We start from the raw sequence: 20203 nt of genomic DNA on the forward strand, positions 1-20203 counted from the left end.
CCAGTTATTCAATTTCTCTCTAAAAGCTCTTTGTACTAAGAAATGATGACCATATCTTGCATTTAATTTTTCCCAAGCTTGCTTGTAGGCTTCTTCGTCTTTTCTATAGAAGTTACCTTCAAGAACTTTCTTTGCTTCCCCACCAACATATCTCTGAAGGTAGAATAACTTGTCGATTGGACTGAAGCAATGATGCTCAATGGTCATTTCAAAACTTGCCTTCCACTCTATGAACTTCAGTACGTCTCCTGAAAATACAGTGGGTTCCGGTATGGGAAGTCTAGCGAGGACTGTTCTCTGTTGTTCTGTTGGGACAATAGTTGTAACACTCTCCTGAGCATTGCCGTGACATCTAGGAATAGAATCATCCGGTTCTATTTTCTCACTTAGTTCTGAATTAGGTGAGTCCTTTTCTTTATCTTTTCTGGTAGAGATGGAGGGTAAATTTACACACCTTTTTCCTAACACTGGACTAGGCCTCTCTTTGTTTTTCTGAGCAGGGATGGAGGAATAATAACTCATTCTCTCACTAAATGCTGGAGATTCCCTTCCATTTTCATGGGCATAAGTAGGAAAGTAGGAGTCTGCTTCTTCGCTTAGAACAGATTTGAACCTATGACTACTCTGATTCAGATCCTCTTTGTGTACTCGGAGTCTGGCTTCTATGATCTTAACTTCTTTTTTTCCTTTCTAGACTTTTTATCTGTTGGCCCTGTGCATCTATTTCAGCTTCCATCTGATGGCGTTGTGCATCCATTTCAGTTTCTATCTGATGGCACTGTGCATCCTTTTCAGCTTCCTTTTCAGCACCTCGATGGCAGCTTCCATTTCAATTTCTGCTCTCTTGACAGCAAGTTGTTCAGCTAATTCCTTTCTTTTGGCTTAAGTAATTGAGGACTTCTGATATGTAGGTGGCACTTCTGCTAGCGAAGGAATTCCCACTTGAGATTGTGGTTCCCCCTAAGGACCTAGCATAGTCTCTCATAAAAAGCTTGTTCATTCTACTTCTTGCTTTAACTTCATCATAGTTTGCTGCAGATGATAGTTCTCTCATGAGCTTTACTAAATCTTTAGTGATCGCAGTACATGTGTCCATGTTCCTCATGTGTCCATGTTCCTTACAATATCTTATTCAGATTCTTCTACCGTCTCTACCATATCACTCAAGTTCCCTTTCATACTTTTTTGCTTTAGCTTTCTACTAATGTCTTCTTTTTTTTTTTTTATTAAATTATTTTTTTTTTTTTGTGTCCAAAACATAACAGTTTTAAAAATAGAACATGATGTTACAAAGATGCACCAAGTATTAAAAATTAACTCAGCTTATCCATCATAAATACAAAATTACAATCCACAAAAAAGTACAGAAAAAAGCCTATTTAACCCTTTTCCCCCCTCCCACCACCCTCCCTCGTTGTCTCGGAGCACATCCACGGTGAACAGGGCCTTATGGCAATCCTGACCAGGTTCTATCCAACTTGATTTTCTGGCTCGTATTACAGATAGCAAATTTCTCATATTTCTTAACTTTGTCGACAAGTTGGTGCCACGCAGCTACCGGCAGAGGACCTTTTGCAGTTCCTAGCAATTACTACCCTGGCCAACATCAATGACTTCATCCAGAACCTATTTTCTCTTCCTTGCCCGTCCAATTGAGAAATCATTGGTCCAGAAACTCTGGATCAGAGGACATGCCCAGATAAGATGTATAAAATCCGCGCGATGAGTTTGACACCTGCGGCATTCATCTGACACATTGGGATAAAACCGAGAAAGAGAGAGGGGCGTGTAGTATAAACAATGTAGTATCCTAAACTGACTTAACCTGTGATTCCCAGATATAGAGATCTTCCGCATATTTTTATAGATTAATTCCCATCTTATTATTTTGTTATTCCCGATATCTTGGCTCCATTTCGCTTCACTTCTAAACTTATTCATTTTACCCATTTCCACTCTCAATTTATTATAGATTAGTGAAATGGACCTAGTGTTCTGGTATGAATTAAAACACCAATCCATAAAATCCTGTGGTTTAATCTTGAAAACCTTTTTATCTTTAGTGCACGTGAAAGCGTGTTTAGCCTAAAAATATTTATAACTATCTAATAGTATACTATCGCTGTGCCCAAATATATCCTCGAAAGTCCTAATATCCCCATTATTTGTCATTTGATCAACCCTAACTATTCCCTTCCTTACCCAAAATTCAATATCCTCAATCTTATTAAATTCACGAAGATGTGCATTATACCATAAAGGGGTAAATCTAAATGCATTCAAAGTGCATTCCAAACAAAGTGCATAGAGTGTGAGATGATATATTTTTTCCCCTCCTCTCCCATATAACCGGTTTCTAGAATACTAAATATATCCCACTGGGGTCCTCTATAATTTCTAATAAGTTGAGAGTATGTCTTGAGGGGGGCAAAAAAATACCACTGTATTTGGGAGGCCAAATAATAGCCCCGCAAGTAAGATACGGATAACCCCCCATTCTCCTCTGCTAACCATAAGTAATTCTGTTTGATACGTGCTCTTTTTCTGCCCCAAATCAATTCATTAAGCAGTCTTTCTCTTTGAAGTGTGCATCCTCAATCCAGATCGGGCATGAAGCCATTTGATATAGTATCTGTGGGAGAAGGACCATTTTAATTAGGGCGATCCTGTCTGCCTGACCCAGCGTCAGCTTTTGCCACACGCGTACCTTATTTTTGGTTTTATCTATCAGTGGGATAATATTCAGTTTGGTATAATCTCTCACCACAGAACTAATCCGGACCCCCAAATATTCTAGTGAATCTGTTAGGGTTAGGCATCTAACGGCCGCCACTTTGCCTGAGGGGATCCTATTTAACGGTAGTAAGGCTGATTTCTGCCAATTCACTTCGTATCCAGAAAAAGATCCAAATTCATTTATTATCTTCATAACACAAGGCAAGGCTAAATAACCATCCCTTAAATATATGAGGACATCATCTGCGTACAGACTGATTTTATCTTGCAGATCCTGGCCTCCAAAACCAAGAACATGAGTATCCTGTCTTACTCGACATGCCAGGGGCTCTAGAAAAATGTTGAATAAGAGAGGAGATAGGGGACATCCTTGTCTAGTGCCCCGCTGTAGTTCAAAATTGGGGCCGAAGTTCATCCTACACATTACTTCCCACAAGAAGTTCCACTCCACCCTGTCAAAGGCCTTGGTGGCATCTAGAGATAGGATGGAGCGGTCCTCTCCCTCTCCCAGGTAGATATTCATTAGTGTCCTCCGGATGTTAGTCTGGGCTGAGCGCGTTGGTATGAATCCCGTTTGATCAGGATGTATTATCTTAGCTATTACCCTCTTAAGTCTATTGGCAAGCACTTTAGCACCGAGTTTATAGTTAGTGTTAAGTAAGGAGATGGGTCTGTATGACCCCATCTCCAATTCATTCTTGCCCTTTTTTTAAACCAAAGAGGTGATAGCTTCAGACATTGATGGTGGTAATCGGGCCTCATGCCAAGATACATTTAATACCTGCAGCAAGTGAGGTAGGAACACATCACTGTACCACCGATATAATTCAAAAGGGAGAGGAATTGGTTGATCTCAATGCGTCTTCCAGTTCCAAAAGTTGAACCAGGGTCTCTAGCACAACTCTATCCTCCTGGGAGAGAGAGGGGAGATCAATCTATGACCTTTTTTTTCACGTGTGAATGTAGCCTTAAGAGCTCATACAAACAATTCTCACCACTGAACACCAGATATTTCCTACCTGCCTGTGAACCTTGTAACCCTTACAGTTCTGGAATATGTTGGATAGCACGGTCATGATGCTGCCAGTGTTATCCAATACATTCCAGAACTGTAAGGGTTACATAGCATCATAAATCAATACAATGCTATGCAACCCCGTTAGTGCACTAAGGGGGCATTCAGCACTATGAAATGTTTTATTTTATAAATGACTGACTGGATGGGGGTTGCATGGAAGTTGATCAAAGTGGAGGCCAATCTGGCCTAGTTATGGTCCTTGGTCTACTAATAGATTGTGGTCTGTTTGGCCACCACAGTTTTAGTCAGTTCATACTTGAATTTTATGCCATGTCTTGTTCTTTATGTGGATTTTTTTATATGGAAAAGTTATAAAATTTCTATGCAATTTTATGGTATATTATTCATCAATAATAAAATGTGTTTTATATTTGGCAGATGACTGTACCAGGAACTCAGAGAAACATCTGATATCTTTAGATTTTGAAGTAGAGGATTGTGGTATCACACGAGTTACATTTGAAGAGCATGCCAATATCCAAGATATACCCTCATCCAATCACAGCAACAATGCATCATTTGATCCTTTTAAACAAGTCCAATCTTCTAATTCATCACAGACTGAAACACAGAATAAAAGTCACAGAAAAGGTGTTAAACCTCAAACGGCTCAAATAAGAGGGAAGCCATTTTCATGTTCAGAGTGTGGGAAATGTTTTAAACGTAAATCATTTCTTGTTATACATCAGAGAATTCACACAGGAGAGCAGCCATTTTCATGTTCAGAGTGTGGGAAATGTTTTAACCATAAATCAGTTCTGGTTATACATCAGAGAATTCACACAGGAGAGAAGCCATTTTCATGTTCAGAATGTGGGAAATGTTTTAACCATAAATCACATCTTGTTGTACATCAGAGAATTCACACAGGGGAGAAGCCATTTTCATGTTCAGAATGTGGGAAATGTTTTAAACATGATTCGGCTATTGCTAAACATCAGAGAATTCACACAGGAGAGAAGCGATTTTCATGTTCAGAATGTGGGAAAAGTTTTTACAATAAATCAGATCTTGTTGTACATCAGAGAATTCACACAGGAGAGAAGCCATTTTCATGTTCAGAATGTGGGAAATGTTTTAACCATAAATCACATCTTGTTGTACATCAGGTAATTCACACAGGGGAGAAGCCATTTTCATGTTCAGAATGTGGGAAATGTTTTAACCGTAAATCATCTCTTGTTAAACATCAGAGAAATCACACTGAATAGAAGCCATTTTCATGTTCAGAATGTGATATTTATTTCAACCATAAATCATCTCTTAGTAACATCAAAAACCCACATATAAGAGAAGCCATCTTCATGCTTAACCCGTTTGTGACCTCCCTTATGTGTTTTTATGGTGGTCACTAACTGGCTTCATTCCTTCAGATACTACTTTTTACAGGGAGATAAAACAGCGCCTTGCTTTCAGTTACCAGAGGTAGCTGAGGTTTGGGAGCGTTGATTGGGATCACTGTGAGAGCTCCCCAAACAAACATAGTCTCCTGTATTGAATGAATATTGGTAATCAAAGGACAGATCCAGTTAAAAGTGAAACTAAGGTGTTTATATATATATAATCTCCTCTAAACACAAATGTTTGGTGAGAGAAAATGTAAAAAATATATACAGTATTCCACCCTGCCTGTGATCGGTATGGGGGCCCTCCATTCCTGTAAAACTGCAAATACAGGGGCCTATATGTGAAAGTCCCAAAAAAAGAGCTGGATTCCCACAAGAGCTGGTGTCCAGACATGTGGAAAAAGGGGCGTCATTCACACTTGTAAATGGCCAGTTATTTGCAGTCAAGTGGAATGATCGATATGATGTAACATAGTTTATATGGCTTAAAAAAGACATCTGTCTATCCAGTTCGGCCTGTTATCCTGCAAGTTGATCCAGAGGAAGGCAAAAAAAAAACTCCAATCAGAATTACTCCCTTGATCAACTACCCCGCTTTAGTACCTATAGCCTGTAATATTATTACACGCCAGAAATACATCCAGGCCCCTCTTAAACTCTTTTAGTGAACTCGCCATCACCACCTGCTCAGGCAGAGAGTTCCATAGTCTCACTGCTCTTACCGTAAAGACTTTTCTTCTATGTTTGTGTACAAACCTTCTTTCCTCCAGACGCAGTGGATGTCCCCTGGTTATAATCACAGTCCTGGGGATAGATAGATGATGGGAGAGATCTCTGTACGGACCCCTCTCTGTACGCAGGGTGTGATTTACAAGATTACCTGCGAGTGCAATTTGAAGTATGTGGGCAAGACCAGACGCGAATTGCGCAGGCGTCTGGGTGAGCATCTTGGTGACATTGCCAATAAAAGGGACACAGTGGTGTCCAGGCATGTCCATGACTGTCATCAGGGTAACCACAGCTGCCTGAAGGCAATGGGAATTGAGAAGGTTGGGTGCCCAATCCGCGGAGGTGACTGGGATCGTGTGTTACTCCAGCGAGAATCTCGCTGGATTTACACCCTACGCACGGTCTCACCCACTGGCCTGAATGAGCAGCTTAACTATAGCTGTTTCATCTAGGCAGCCCATACCTATTCTTATGCTTTATAATCCTGTATACACCATCTTCAGCTTTTTAATGTCTACTTTTTGTCCTCTCCCTTTTCCCTTATTCTTGTCCCCTCCCTTCCCTTTGGTTGTCCTATTCTACCGTTCCTTCCCCTTGCAACATGTGTCCGTATACTGTCAATATACTCATGATTCTATTATTATCGTTTTTGCCTCTAATGTCCTATATCTTGTTTAAAGCGCAGCTACATATCGGGAGCTGCGCCATCCGACAGTGTCAGGGAATAGCGTCCCGATCGCCTGGCAACTCGCGTGAACAACCGAGATTGGACGCGGTGATGTCATCACACTCACAAGCGTCCGCCGAGTGACCTCCCCCTTTCTTTATGCAATCCGTCTATATGCGCAGGCGCACCGCATCGTCTGAGGCAGGTAGGAGTGTCCTGGCCAAGCCTCATTTTGAGGCCGGCTTTCTCTTTAAAAGGTGGCGGTTTTCAGCGCTACCTCAGGCTGAATCAGCCCATGCGCCAAGAGTGTAATAGTAGGAGAGGGGTTTAGTATCAGTTTGCCCCGCTTACCCTACAGTTAGTCTGGCCACCTATCTCCATATCTGGACTGTGGTCAAACTTTGCCTCTGTGCAGTGTACGCATCAGATATTATTGTCAGTGTACCCTGCACAGTTTCAGCCCAAGCTCCCGTGTTTCCCCTGATGAGCTATTCACTCATCTTTGTCAGCGAAACATGCGTGTAGGGATCAGGCAGGCGAGGGCTTTCTAGGGCGCACAAATTCCAGGGTTAGGTTCCTGCTTGTGGCTGGTCACGGGGATCCGTGGTAAGGCCACTTAGGTCATTGTAGGGCCCCAGGGTATCACTAGGGCCAGCTAACCTAGCACCCTTAACCCTGTATTCTACAACTGCCTTCAGCAACGGTGTGTGCATCCATTAGCACCGGCCAGGCAATTGTTGTACCAAGGAGCACCTCATCAGAGCGGTAGGACCACCTGGTTATCTTTTAGGTGCCGCCGAGCACCTCTTAACTCTTTAATGTGTTTTGGTTGTCTGTACCTTACTACCGGCGTGGTGAACCTCCGCATTGCTCTTTTTTTGTATATTTTGTATCTTTTGCATCCAATTATCGTGGGGCCTATTTTCTATGTATATCATATTAAATGTTAAGTTTTAATAATTGATCACTTACTCTTCTATGTTTGTTTCACTTAGGTGGTCTCCAATTATCATCTATACTGTTGTATACTTTTTGAATATTGGCACCACATTTGCTTTGTGCCAATCCTATGGAACACCCCCTGTCAGTATAGAGTCCTTAAATATCAGAAATAAGGGTCTGGCTATGACATTACCTATTTCTCTTAGCATACTGTGGTGTATGCCATCTGGTCCCAGCAATTTGTCCATTTTAATCTTTTTAAGATGCCGCTGTACTTCTTCGTGGGTCAGACAGGGCCTTTTTAATGGGGAATTTATTTTTACATTCTGCATTTTATCTGACAGTTAATTTTCTTCAGTGAATACAGTGGAGAAGAAAATATTTATTAGCTTTGCTTTTTCCTCATCGCTCTCTGCAACTCCCCCCTCATTACTCTTTAAAGGGCCGACACCTTCAGATTTATACTTTTTGCCATTTATATAATTGAAGAAAATTTTAGGGTTAGTTTTACTCTCTTTGGCAATGAATCTCTCTGTCCCTAGTTTGGCTGCTTTTATTTGTCTTTTACATATTACATTTTTTCCCTTGTAGTTTGTTATTGCTTCCGCGCTACCCTCCTGTTTTAGTGATTTTAAATGCTATCTTTTTGTCATTTATTGCTTTCTTCACACTTCAATTTTTCCACTTTTTTTTTACTTTATCCTAGTTACGGCCTATGGCCTCTCTTCGTTGGCTCAATTTTGCTTTTTTGAAGTTTGTTTCTTCAGGGAGGAACAAAAATACCAATCTTTTGAATAACAATTGGAAGGTTATTATTACTTTATGGTCACTATTTAGGTGTCCCCCAACCTGCACATCTGTTGTTCTGTCAGGTCTATTTTTTAATACGAAGTCCAGCATGTCCGTCCCTCTAGTCGGACCCTGAACCAGTTGAGAAAGGTAATTGTCTTTGGTTATTGCCAATAACCTGTTTCCTTTATGAGATGTACAGGTTTCAGTTTCCCCACTCTATATCTGGGTAGTTGAAGTCCCCCATAATAATCACCTAATTATGATTTGCCGCCTCGTCTATCTCATTTAGTAGTAGATTTTCTGTGGACTCTGGTATATTAGGTGACTTATAATAAACTCCTTCTATTATTTTATTAAAGTTTTTTTTTTTCTCCATGTATTTCTACCCACAGTGACTCCACATGTTCATGTCCCTCACTTATATCTTCTCGGACTGTGGACTTTAGACAGGACTTTACATACAGGCAGATCCCTCCCCCTCTCAGGTTTTGGCAATTCTTTTTAAACAGACTGTAACCCTGTACATTAACCGCCCAGTCATAGCTATCATCCAGCCATGTCTCACTTATTCTTACTATGTCATAGTCCTCCTTACACATCACTAATTCTAGTTCCCCAGTTTTATTAGTCAGGCTTCTGGCATTAGTATACATACAATTAAGAGGTTTATGTATATTGTTTTCCCTACACCTTTCCTTCCGAACTGTTCTTCTCCCTCCTTCCATTTTAACCCCAGTTCTATTACCTTGCCCCAGGTCTCTATCTGCACTAGCTTCCCCTTTTATAATGTAATTACCCCCTCCTCAGTCCCTAGTTTAAACACTTCTCCAACCTTCTAGCCATCTTCTCCCCCAAAACAGCCGCCCCTTCCCCATTGAAGTGCAGCCCATTCCTACGATAGAGCCTGTAGCCAATAGAAAATTAGGCCCAGTTCTCCAGGAACCCAAACCATTCCTTCCTACACCAGTTCTTGAGCCACTTGTAAATCTCCCTAATCTCCCGCTGCCTTTCTTGTGTGGCTCGTGGTACAGGTAGGATTTTGGAAAACACTGCGTTTGAGGTCTTTACCCTAAGCTTGTGACCTAAATCCATAAAATCATTTTTAAGGATGCTCCACCTACCTCTTACTGAGCATGGGACAGCACAGAGGTAGTAATAGAGGGGCTACCACTGATGAGAGTAAGCCTCTATGCGTGACACATCGTAAATCTATGGGAGTAATGTATCTTTCAACCATACCTGGTGAAGCACAAAACCAGGGCCTGATATAAAAGGATAACAATCTGCCTATTTAAGCCCCGGTCTGTTCTACCCCTATAAGTATTAGTAACATAAAAAAAAACATCAGCTCTGGTCGTACTGGGCTCATTTCATCAGTAATGTGCAAGTTCTCCCAAAAAGTGATCCAGGCTAGGATTGCCTAATTACATAGAAGCCATTACTCGTCTTCCAAGAGAAATATCTAATTAATCTACACACCCTGACCAAAATGTACCTGTAGATAAATCCAACAAGTGGGGTCCCCGCCACCCCTGTATTTGTAGAAGTCATATGGTTTACTCATCTCACATGAATTTACCAGTGGGTGAATCCTTGGTTATTTTTTATCGTATGTCCCACCAGCTCTGGATTTTTTAGTTTTGTAATTAAAGATGATATGATATAAAATATATTTATTGGATATGTTACATTTTGTGACCATTTTGAGTTAAGAGTTTGTGTGTTAACCCTGCTACATCTGTGAGTACGTAATAAGTCTTCGAAACCGTGCCGCGTGATCATGACGTACAGTCATGCGGTACATTTTTTATATATATATATAATTTTTAATAAAGTTAAGCAATTTGTTTCAGTATGAAGTACAATATTTGACTATAACCATGTCAGAATTACTTGGATGAGCAAATTTATTAGTGATTAGAATGTAAGAAATCAGATGTTGTTAGACGTCACAATACTCACGGAGGGGAGAAGCCATTTTTATGTTCTGAATTTATGAAATATTTTATCCAGAATTCAGATCCTGTTAGACATCAAATAAAGAAACCCTTTCAGAATTTGTGAAATTATTTACTCTAAAGTCAACCCTTGCTGACCACCACAGAAGAGAAGCCATATTCACATTCAGAAATCAGAATGTGGGAAAATGTTCAGATGGAAATCATATCTTGTTGACCATTTTCATTTTTTCTACTTTTTGAAAAATAGTATAATAAAAAATACAACAGTAGATGCAAAGTAAAGCCGTCAGTCATAGAAGAGGAAGGGAAAGCAATTTACAACACTGAATGATGAGTAAGTTAATTCTCCAAAAAGCAAATAGAATCCAGACAACCCTTATGTATCAAACACTTGAATAGAATATTGCATAATAAATCATATTAGTGCATCTTAAAGGGGTTCTCAGGGCTTTTAAGATCTATCCTCAGGATAGGTCTGACACCCGGCACCCCCGTCAATCAGCTGTTTGAAGAGGGGGCGTGCGCCTCCTCTTCAAACAGATGATGGGCGGGGGTACCGGGTGTCAGACCCCCGCCGATCTGATATTGATGACCTAATATAAGGCAATACTTCCAGACCATACTAATGGCATTTTAGTAGTTAAGCATCTGCAGAATCTTATCTCAAGGTTAGCATTCTTAAGCAACATCATATGAAAGACCGAAAGAACAGTCTGGCCTTAAAGCTACAATTTACCACAGTTGAGACCATTTCCATCACAAATCCCTCCTTTTGTGATTTTAGCAAATGGGCAGGACCCCCAGGGTCCAGTACTTCACTTGACTTTGTATCAAATGCAGGACTTAACCTAATATCTTCACTCGATTCCCCTTGACCTGGAGTCCTGAACATCTGCACCAACCACAACAACCTGTGATGCATCGAGGTGAAGTTGCCTCCAAGTGCAGACTCAATCCTAGCAAAGGAAAAAACATAGAAGTTAAGGCATTTCATGTAATTAAACAATACTACAAGTAATAACTAATTATAGGTAAATGTGTATCCTTAACTGAGTTGAGTACTCTATGTGGTGCGACTTAGATCTATGTGTATTGTTTCATGCTTGTAGTCGTATCGGTAAAAATACCAGTAACTAAGATGGCCGCTGGGCAGGGAGTGAAGTTACCTCAGTTAAGATGGCTGCCAGGGAGAAAATGGGATTAGTTAAGATGGTGTCACAGCCTCGGTGTGTGCCGAGACATTTTTGCTGCACAATTTGGTTGCCGGTGGCAACTTGTTTTTATGCATGTGTGTGCGCTTTCCCTTTTAGGATGTTTCCTTTCCCTGCTTTGGTGTGTACGGGGTTAAGGTGTGCTTGGTAGGTGTGGTGGGTGTGACCTCAGGCCTTCTATATGTTGGTGTGGTGGAGCCTGAGTGTCAGTTTGGTTTGTTTGTCAGCTTGGTGTGGAGCTCTGCTCCTCGGCTGAATGATACTGTCTGTGTGAGCTATCCTTATTTGTTATTTTGTATTTCTTGCTTTCTCTGTTGTCCCCTCCTGTGTGTTTCTGTCATTCCTCCCCCCACCTCGTGTATGTAGTTATGGTGCGGGTTTTGCTTGGAGGTTTGATTGTTGTATGAGGCTCAGGAAGGGGCGGGCTTTCCCGAAGGGGTTTAAGCGAAGACTCGCCTGTGGGCTTTTCCAGCTTCGAACCACCTTCCACCATGGCTACGGCAGGTAAGTAAGGATTGCATAGTTATGTTACTGTGTAACTTGCCTGCCATACTTTTTAGCCCATAGCCTTCTATCCTGCTTGCCACTGGGCCGTTTGAGACACCATTCATACGTGGTGTTGGATGAATGGGTGGTCTCTGCCCTGTCATTAGGCCTAGGGCTTTGTAGGGATAGTAGGGTCAAAAGTTGGTGAGCATGAGCCCCCTTACCTTCTGAGGCGGCTCATGCGGTAGGAGTCTAAGGTGAGTTCAGGATTGTGTTAGGTGGTGACCTGCTCCCTGTTCCTTCCTTTCTGACATTGGAGCCACCGTCATTACACGGTGGGGGGTTTTCCCCACTCCCCTATTGTGAGAGATGGCTGCCGGAGAGTCAGTGGGATTAGTTAAGATGGCTGCCAGAGCGGAAGCTGGTATGTAGGGTGTGCCATCCTGTGTGATAACCGGGTACAAGGAGGTGGGCCTGGGGTGTGGTTTTGCCACACCACAGCTGTAACAGACATTCCTCCCTGCGGGATTCTGGCAAAGACATACTCCACAAATTCACCCCTCCAGAGACTGAGGGGGCTGATAATATGGTGTGGGTCGTGCCTGCTGAAGCATGGCAGAGTCCTCCGGTGCCATTTTAGGGATTGTGTTGGCGGCATATAAAAGTAATAATTTGTATTTTCATCATACGTTAATGTCCAGCCTAATTTCTTTATTTCTCTGTTTAATATGTTGTTATCTTGAAGCATTCCTTTCTTAGTTGTCAGCACTTTCTCCTCATAAATTCCTGTGATCTTAATGAATTTCTCTCCTTCTCTCTGAGACAATCAGGTGGTCGGTGTAACTGCCAGATGCTAAGTTGTCTGCCTCCATTTTCTTCTCTTCTTTTTAAGTCTTCATTATACTGAATACTGTACACTTCACCCAGCCAGAAGACTTCTAATGCCGCCCGCACTGTCAATCTCTCTAAGTTATCTTTGCATGTACATTCAATATGAACACTTTACTAACTCCCTGAAGCTACAGGACAGCTACCGATAACCTGTTCTCACCTTCTGGAAAGGGACTTCAGTTATAATTAATGACATGCCAGCCCGTGTTTTACACCCCTGGCATATACGTCATATGAGCCCTTCCTCATTTTCCGAGGATATCCGTTACAACCTATACTCCATCCACTAATTATTCTCTTTTTCATATTAACTGGAAGACATCTATCGGTGTGACAGATACGAGACACCAATAGGAACACGCCTACCAACGTGACAATAGTATACTGCTGGTAGACAATCATCAACTGTCTAAAGTTGAAACACGTGTAACTATTGTAGGAAGAAACAAGGGGCCATCATTGATGGTCGGTACCTGTCACCGAGGTTACTGGCCTCGGTCAGGTAAGTCTTTTTTTTGCTCGTGTCATTATTTGCTTTGCAGTCTGACACTTCAGCTGTTTAATATGGCTGTAAAGCCGGGACGGCTCTTATTGGGAGTAACCAAAGTGCTGGGTGGGTGGCTACTCCCCACGTTCCAGGCTGGGTCTTGGGAGGCTTATAAAAAGCAGTCAGCTTTATCAGGTGGTGTAGATTATCCTCCATCTGACATAAAAGCTGTAAAGTACTCTGTGATGAGGACTACAAACAGGCGTGCAGGCCGCCTGGAAGCCTGCCAGTGAACTTGTCTGTGGCTGAGCATATGGCTGGGTGTGAACTGACACCAAGGATTCCAGGTGACCATTGTTATGTTTTGCTGTGTGTAAACAAGCACTAAGACTGTGATGTTTTTTCTGAGTGTCAATTTATACACTGAAGTTGATTTGCAACATGGTTTCTTGCCTCTATACTGCATCCAGAGCAAATCCCCACACTACATACAGTACAGACCAAAAGTTTGGACACACCTTCTCATTCAAATGACTATGAAAATTGTAGATTCACACTGAATGCATCAAAACTATGAATTAACACATTTGGAATTATATACCTAACTAAAAAGTGTGAAACAACTGAAAATATGTCATATTCTAGGTTCTTCAAAGTAGCCACCTTTTGCTTTGATTACTGCTTTGCACACTCTTGGCATTCTCTTGATGAGCTTCAAGAGGTAGTCACCTGAAATGGTTTTCACTTCACAGGTGTGCCCTGTCAGGTTTAATAAGTGGGATTTCTTGCTTTATAAATGGGGTTGGGACCATCAGTTGCATTGTGGAGAAGTCAGGTGGATACACAGCTGATAGTCCTACTGAATAGACTGTTAGAATATGTATTATGGCAAGAAAAAAAGCAGCTAAGTAAAGAAAGACGAGTGGCCATCATTACTTTAAGAAATGAAGGTCAGTCAGTATGAACAATTGGGAAAACTTTGAAAGTGTCCCCAAGTGCAGTCACAAAAACCATCAAGCGCTACAAAGAAACTGGCTCACATGCGGACCGCCCCAGGAAAGGAAGACCAAGAGTCACCTCTGCTGAGGAGGATAAGTTCATCCGAGTCACCAGCCTCAGAAATCGCAGGTTAACAGCAGCTCAGATTAGAGACCCGGTCAATGCCACACAGAGTTCTAGCAGCAGACACATCTCTAGAACAACTATTAAGAGGAGACTGTGTGAATCAGGCCTTCATGGTAGAATATCTGCTAGGAAACCACTGCTAAGAACAGGCAACAAGCAGAAGAGACTTGTTTGGGCTAAAGAACACAAGGAATGGACATTAGACCAGTGGAAATCTGTGCTTTTGTCTGATGAGTCCAAATTTGAGATCTTTGGTTCCAACCACCATGTCTTTGTGCGACGCAGAAAAGGTGAACGGATGGACTCTACATGCCTGGTTCCCACCGTGAAGCATGGAGGAGGAGGTGTGATGGTGTGGGGATGTTTTGCTGGTGACACTGTTGGGGATTTATTCAAAATTGAAGGCATACTGAACCAGCATTGCTACCACAGCATCTTGCAACGGCATGCTATTCCATCCGGTTTGCGTTTAGTTGGACCATCATTTATTTTTCAACAGGACAATGACCCCAAACACACGTCCAGGCTGTGTAAGGGCTATTTGACCATGAAGGAGATTGATGGGGTGCTGCGCCAGATGACCTGGCCTCCACAGTCACCGGACCTGAACCCAATCGAGATGGTTTGTGGTGAGCTGGACCGCAGAGTGAAGGCAAAAGGGCCAACAATTGCTAAGCATCTCTGGGAACTCCTTCAAGACTGTTGGAAGACCATTTCAGGTGACTACCTCTTCAAGCTCATCAAGAGAATGCTAAGAGTGTGCAAAGCAGTAATCAAAGCAAACGGTGGCTACTTTGAAGAACCTAGAATATGACATATTTTCAGTTGTTTCACACTTTTTTGTTATGTATAAAATTCCACAAGTGTTGATTTCAAAGTTTTGATGCCTTCAGTGTGAATCTAGAATTTTCATAGTCATGAAAATAAAGAAAACGCTTTGAATGAGAAGGTGTGTCCAAACTTTTGGTCTGTACTGTACATATGTATATTTCCTGTGAAGTCCCTGTCAAACCACAGACAGTTGATAATACACTTTGACTACGTTCTTAGGACAAGGGCTTATTTGGTCTGGTGTCCAGCCGTCCCACGCACTACACAAAGCGGAGGCACAGAAGGGATATCAGGTAAGATAACTCATTTTCTTACCTTTCTCGGAGCTGCGCAGTCTCCTCCCTCGTCTGCGTCCGACCCACCGGTGGATATTTCATGCGGCTACTCAGTCTGAACAATTTCACCCTTGTCCCACGTTGGGCGCTAACTGTTTTGAATGCACACAAGCTGTGCTATCTTATCAACTGTCTGCGCCAAACTGCAAGTTGTTAGTACATGCACGACAGAGAAAAACCACACTGACACCTCTCAAAGATCAAAGCAAAATTCTCATTTATTAGAGAAAGTTAGGCAGTATATATGCACATGAGAGGGGGCATCCTCCTTGAGGCTCGTGGCAGTGTTCCATTGGTCATTATACAAAAATAAAATTTCACTTCTGCACAATTAGCATAGCTAAGGAATGTAAACTATAGATAAGTGGGGAGTGATCCTGGATGCCAGCGCCATCTTGCAATGGCTTCAGATCATTCAATCTTATATCCACAAAAGGAGCAGTGGTTACATGAGGGATCTTGACATCCAAGACAGACTACTAAGGCTACTTTCACACTTGCGTTTTGGCTTTCCATTTGTGAGATCCGTTCAGGGCTCTCACAAGCAGTCCAAAATGGATCAGTTTTGCCCTAATGCATTCTGAATGGAAAAGAATCCATTCAGAATGCATCAGTTTGCCTACATTCAGTCACCATAACGCTTTAGAGGTGGACACCAAAACGTTGCTTGCAGCTTTTTGGTGTCCGTCTGCCGAAACTGAGTCAAACGGATCCGTCCTGGCACACAATATAAGTCAATGGGGACAGATCAGTTTTCTCTGACACAATCTGGCACAATAGAAAACCAGTCCGTCCCCTATTGACTTTCAATGGAGTTCCTGACGGATCCTTCTTGGCTATGTTAAAGATAATACAAACGGATCTGTTCTGAACGGATGCAGGCGGTTGTATTATCTGAACTGAAGCGTTTTTGCAGATCCACGATGGATCCACTCAAAACGCAAGTGTGAAAGTGGCCTAACAGAGAGGATTGTTAGATTGCTAGAGAACCTGTCCTGTTAAACGCTGATACAGGTAGCGGGCCCATGACAGAGTGGAGAGGGTGTTATCAGTAAGTTTGTGTTGACGTTTATTTTTTCCTTCTTCTGATCTGTCACAAGAACAACCCCAAAATAATGCATTGTGTCTTTTGAGCATCTGCCTTCACACAGTCAATATTTGGTCAGTAATTGGTAAGGCAAAAACAGGAGTGGGTCCAAAACAGAGATAACACATGATGGGATTATTTGCATGTCTTCTGTGTTTTGGACCCCTCCTGCTTTTGGCTTCCAACTCCTGATCAAAAAAAACTGTCCGTGTGATAGAGGCCTTATGGATGCATCAAAGACGGGATCCGTTGTGGTCTTCATTTTTCGGTTCTGCCGACAGATAAGAAGGGTCAAATACATGGTGATGACAACAAGGCCAAACACGGACACTAGTGGTGCGAGGGTGGCAAAAGCAAGACGAGGTAACATAGTGGCCCTGTCCTGGAGTAGCAGCACACTGCAATCAGAACATTACTGCCAGAATTATCTAGTCTGATGCATCAGGGATCGGTGTGTGGTCATCATGGCTGATCCAAGCCCGATTCATCTTTGCAAAGGTTAATCTCTCTACATTTTGTGTTGAAAGGTGAGTTCTCTTTGGGGTAACGTTGCCCCCTGCCGCACTGAACACCCTCTCTGATGCCACACTGCTGGCTAGGCAGGAAAACTTGTCCAGAGCAAACACGGCCAGTTGCGGCCACGATTCAAGTTTGGCTGCCCAGTAGTCCAGGGGATCTGGGATTACAGGGTACAGTCCAAGTATGCCACCAGTTGATGGTTCCATGTCCTGCTGCTGCTGGGTGGTTTCTTCAGTAGGCAGGTGAAGAAAAGTACTCATTAGAGGCTCAAGACTTAAAGGAGTAGACCACTTTTTGGCTACTGTTAATCAATGTGTTTGCAAAATGAGTAAATGGCAATTTAATAAGGTATTCTCTTTTTTTTTTGCCAAGTCCTTTGTGCTGTCCACACAGCAGTCCTGTCTATAAAATGGCTGCTGATGGAGGGTCATGTGAGCAGGCAAATTACACCTGCACTAAACCCTTCAAATTTCAAGTGCAGATGGCAGATATGGTGTATTTGAGTGAAGAAGGCTGAGTGATGTGTCTGGAGTTATTTTTGCCTGGTTACATGACCCTCCATCAGCGACCATCTTATGGACAGATTTCCTGTGTGGACAGCACAGAAGATTTGCCCAACAAGGGGACTCAACTTATGAAATATAGCAAATGTCACATAAAATCAACAAAGGCTATATTAGTATATGTCATATAATCATCTTACATGCACATTGGTCAGCAATAACCAGAAAGTGCCCAACCCCTTTATGTTGCTGCTAATGGAGCTGGTGCTCCTCCTGCCCCCCAGCAGTCATGCAGTGGAGCGTGTGCTCAGAGGTTCCCCCGGGTCAGACCTTTGTGAGGATGGGCAATGGGGCACATAGGCAGAGACCAACCGACTACATAGAATGTCTCAATAGTAGTTACGTTTATCATTCCTCAGCAGGTGTAAAAAAGCCCCCATTTTGGCCTGGTAGTGAGGGACTAACATGGTGGAGAGCCAGTAGTTCACCTCTTCCGAATGGTGATAATGAGGTTGGTCACTATGCAAGCAACTCTGCATGTATCTGGCCATTTGCACAAGGGAATCAAAAGGAACCCCTGCCTCCATCTCCACTGCATACTGCCACGGTCTGTCATCTGCCTGGTCTTCCATATTACTCTCCAGCTCCTCATGTTCCTCTCCTGTCACTTGGGGAGATAAACCACCTATTTCTGTATACAATTCCTGTGCATTAATGTCTTCTTCCTCATCCTCCTTCTCCACCAGTTCAGTCCCCACAGGGCTCAGGTGACCGTAAAATGTAAGCACCATGTCTCCTGTCCCCTCGCCGGCCAGACTAATGAGCATCTGCTTCAGGATGTCAAGGAGTGGAATGGCATCATTCATCCCATAGTTCTGGCGACTGTCAAATAAAGTGGTCTCCTCAAAGGGCCTAAGCAAACGGCAAGTGTCACGCAAGAGCTGCCACTGGGTAACGTCGAAGTCACATAGGGGAGTAACCCTGTCCGCTTGCATCATCAATAAATCATTGACACCCTTTCTCTGCTCATATAGTCAGTCCAACATGTGGAGGATGGAGTTCCAACATGTGGAAATGTTGCATGAGGCGATGTTGGGAAACACTATTCTGCCTTTGCAGCTAAAGGAGGGCGTGTTTTGTACTCTAAAAGTGGCTGAAGTGCATGCAGTTTCTTGTCTGTTTTCAAGACGTCTAGCAGTTAGGTGGAAGATTTCAGGAACTGTGTTACAACTAGATTAAAGATGTGCGCCATGCAGGGCGCATGGGTCAGCCCTCCTTGATGAAGGACCAATAGAATGTTCTTCTCGAGGATTTGATTTCTTGGTTGAAGACGTGGAGCAGTTCCTCTCCGATGTGACTCAGTTCACCAGGCTGGCCAGGTGCAGAACAGCCTGACACCACCATGCTCTGCATAGGTGGTATGCTGAAGAACAGGAAGGATAGGTGGTTCTGGAATCACAGCTTGAGAACGTGGAGGCGGCATCACCTGGCCAAGTTGTTGGTGTATCTAGGCTGGAACCACATTTACCCAGTGGGCTGTAAAGGATGTATATTGTCCTTGACCATAGTTACAGCATCACATGTTGGCGGTGCCATGAACTGTGCCAGACACCGACAGGCTCAAGGACTGGCCCACCTTCTGCTGTATGTACGTATGCAGGGCTGGTACAGCTTTTTTTAGAGAAATAGTGATGGCATGGGACTCTTCACCTTGGCTTGGCACAAGCCGTCAGTTCTTTAAAATGTGCAGAGACAACCACATGGAAAGGGAGGGACTTTAGTACCAGATACTTGGCCAGGAGCATGTTCAGCTTCTGTGCTGTTGGATGACTGCACATATTCTGTTGTCTTTTTACAATCGCCTCTGTGATCAATTGCTGGCGAAACACATGACAAGGAGCATCAGGACCAGTAGACTGCTGAGGTGGTGGAGCCCTGACTGCTGGAAAAGGTGTACAGGCTGCTGGGAGATGCGTCAGGCTGTACCACTACATTAGCACCATGGTTTTCCCAGGCCACTTTATGGTGACGCTCCATGTATTGACGCAGGGCCGTGGTGGCACATTGGCACCATGGCCACTCTTCACCTTCTGCCCACAGATTCTACATATGGCCATGCTGATGTCCTCTGGTGACTTGTTGAAAAATTCCCACACCGGTAAGTTTGGCATTTTACCCCCACCACTGCGTGCTGACTAACTCCCTCTGTCTCTATGAAGACTTGCACCGTTAGTTGTTTCTGGAGAGGTAGGCTCCTGAGTAGCAGTCTACCCTGAGCATGTTTAGCTCCAGATCTCACACTGCTGACACTCTGCTGGCTCAAGGCCACGCTTGCAGCCCGCTGTCTCAGCCATTTGCTGCCGCTGTCTCAAGGACACACTGACATTCTCACTCCCTGATGATGATGAGGAAGCCCCCTCTTCACCTGGCTCCCATGTGCGATTGGCTACATCATCCACTACTTTCTGCTTATCACT

General features: G+C 43.1%; 1 pseudogene; it reads left to right on the forward strand.

Moving 5' to 3' along the window:
* Positions 1–20203, forward strand: part of LOC122940390 — a 1294760-nt pseudogene that overhangs the window by 272522 nt on the left and 1002035 nt on the right.

The sequence above is a fragment of the Bufo gargarizans genome, chromosome 6, assembly GCF_014858855.1.
Source record: "Bufo gargarizans isolate SCDJY-AF-19 chromosome 6, ASM1485885v1, whole genome shotgun sequence".
NCBI lineage: Eukaryota > Metazoa > Chordata > Amphibia > Anura > Bufonidae > Bufo > Bufo gargarizans.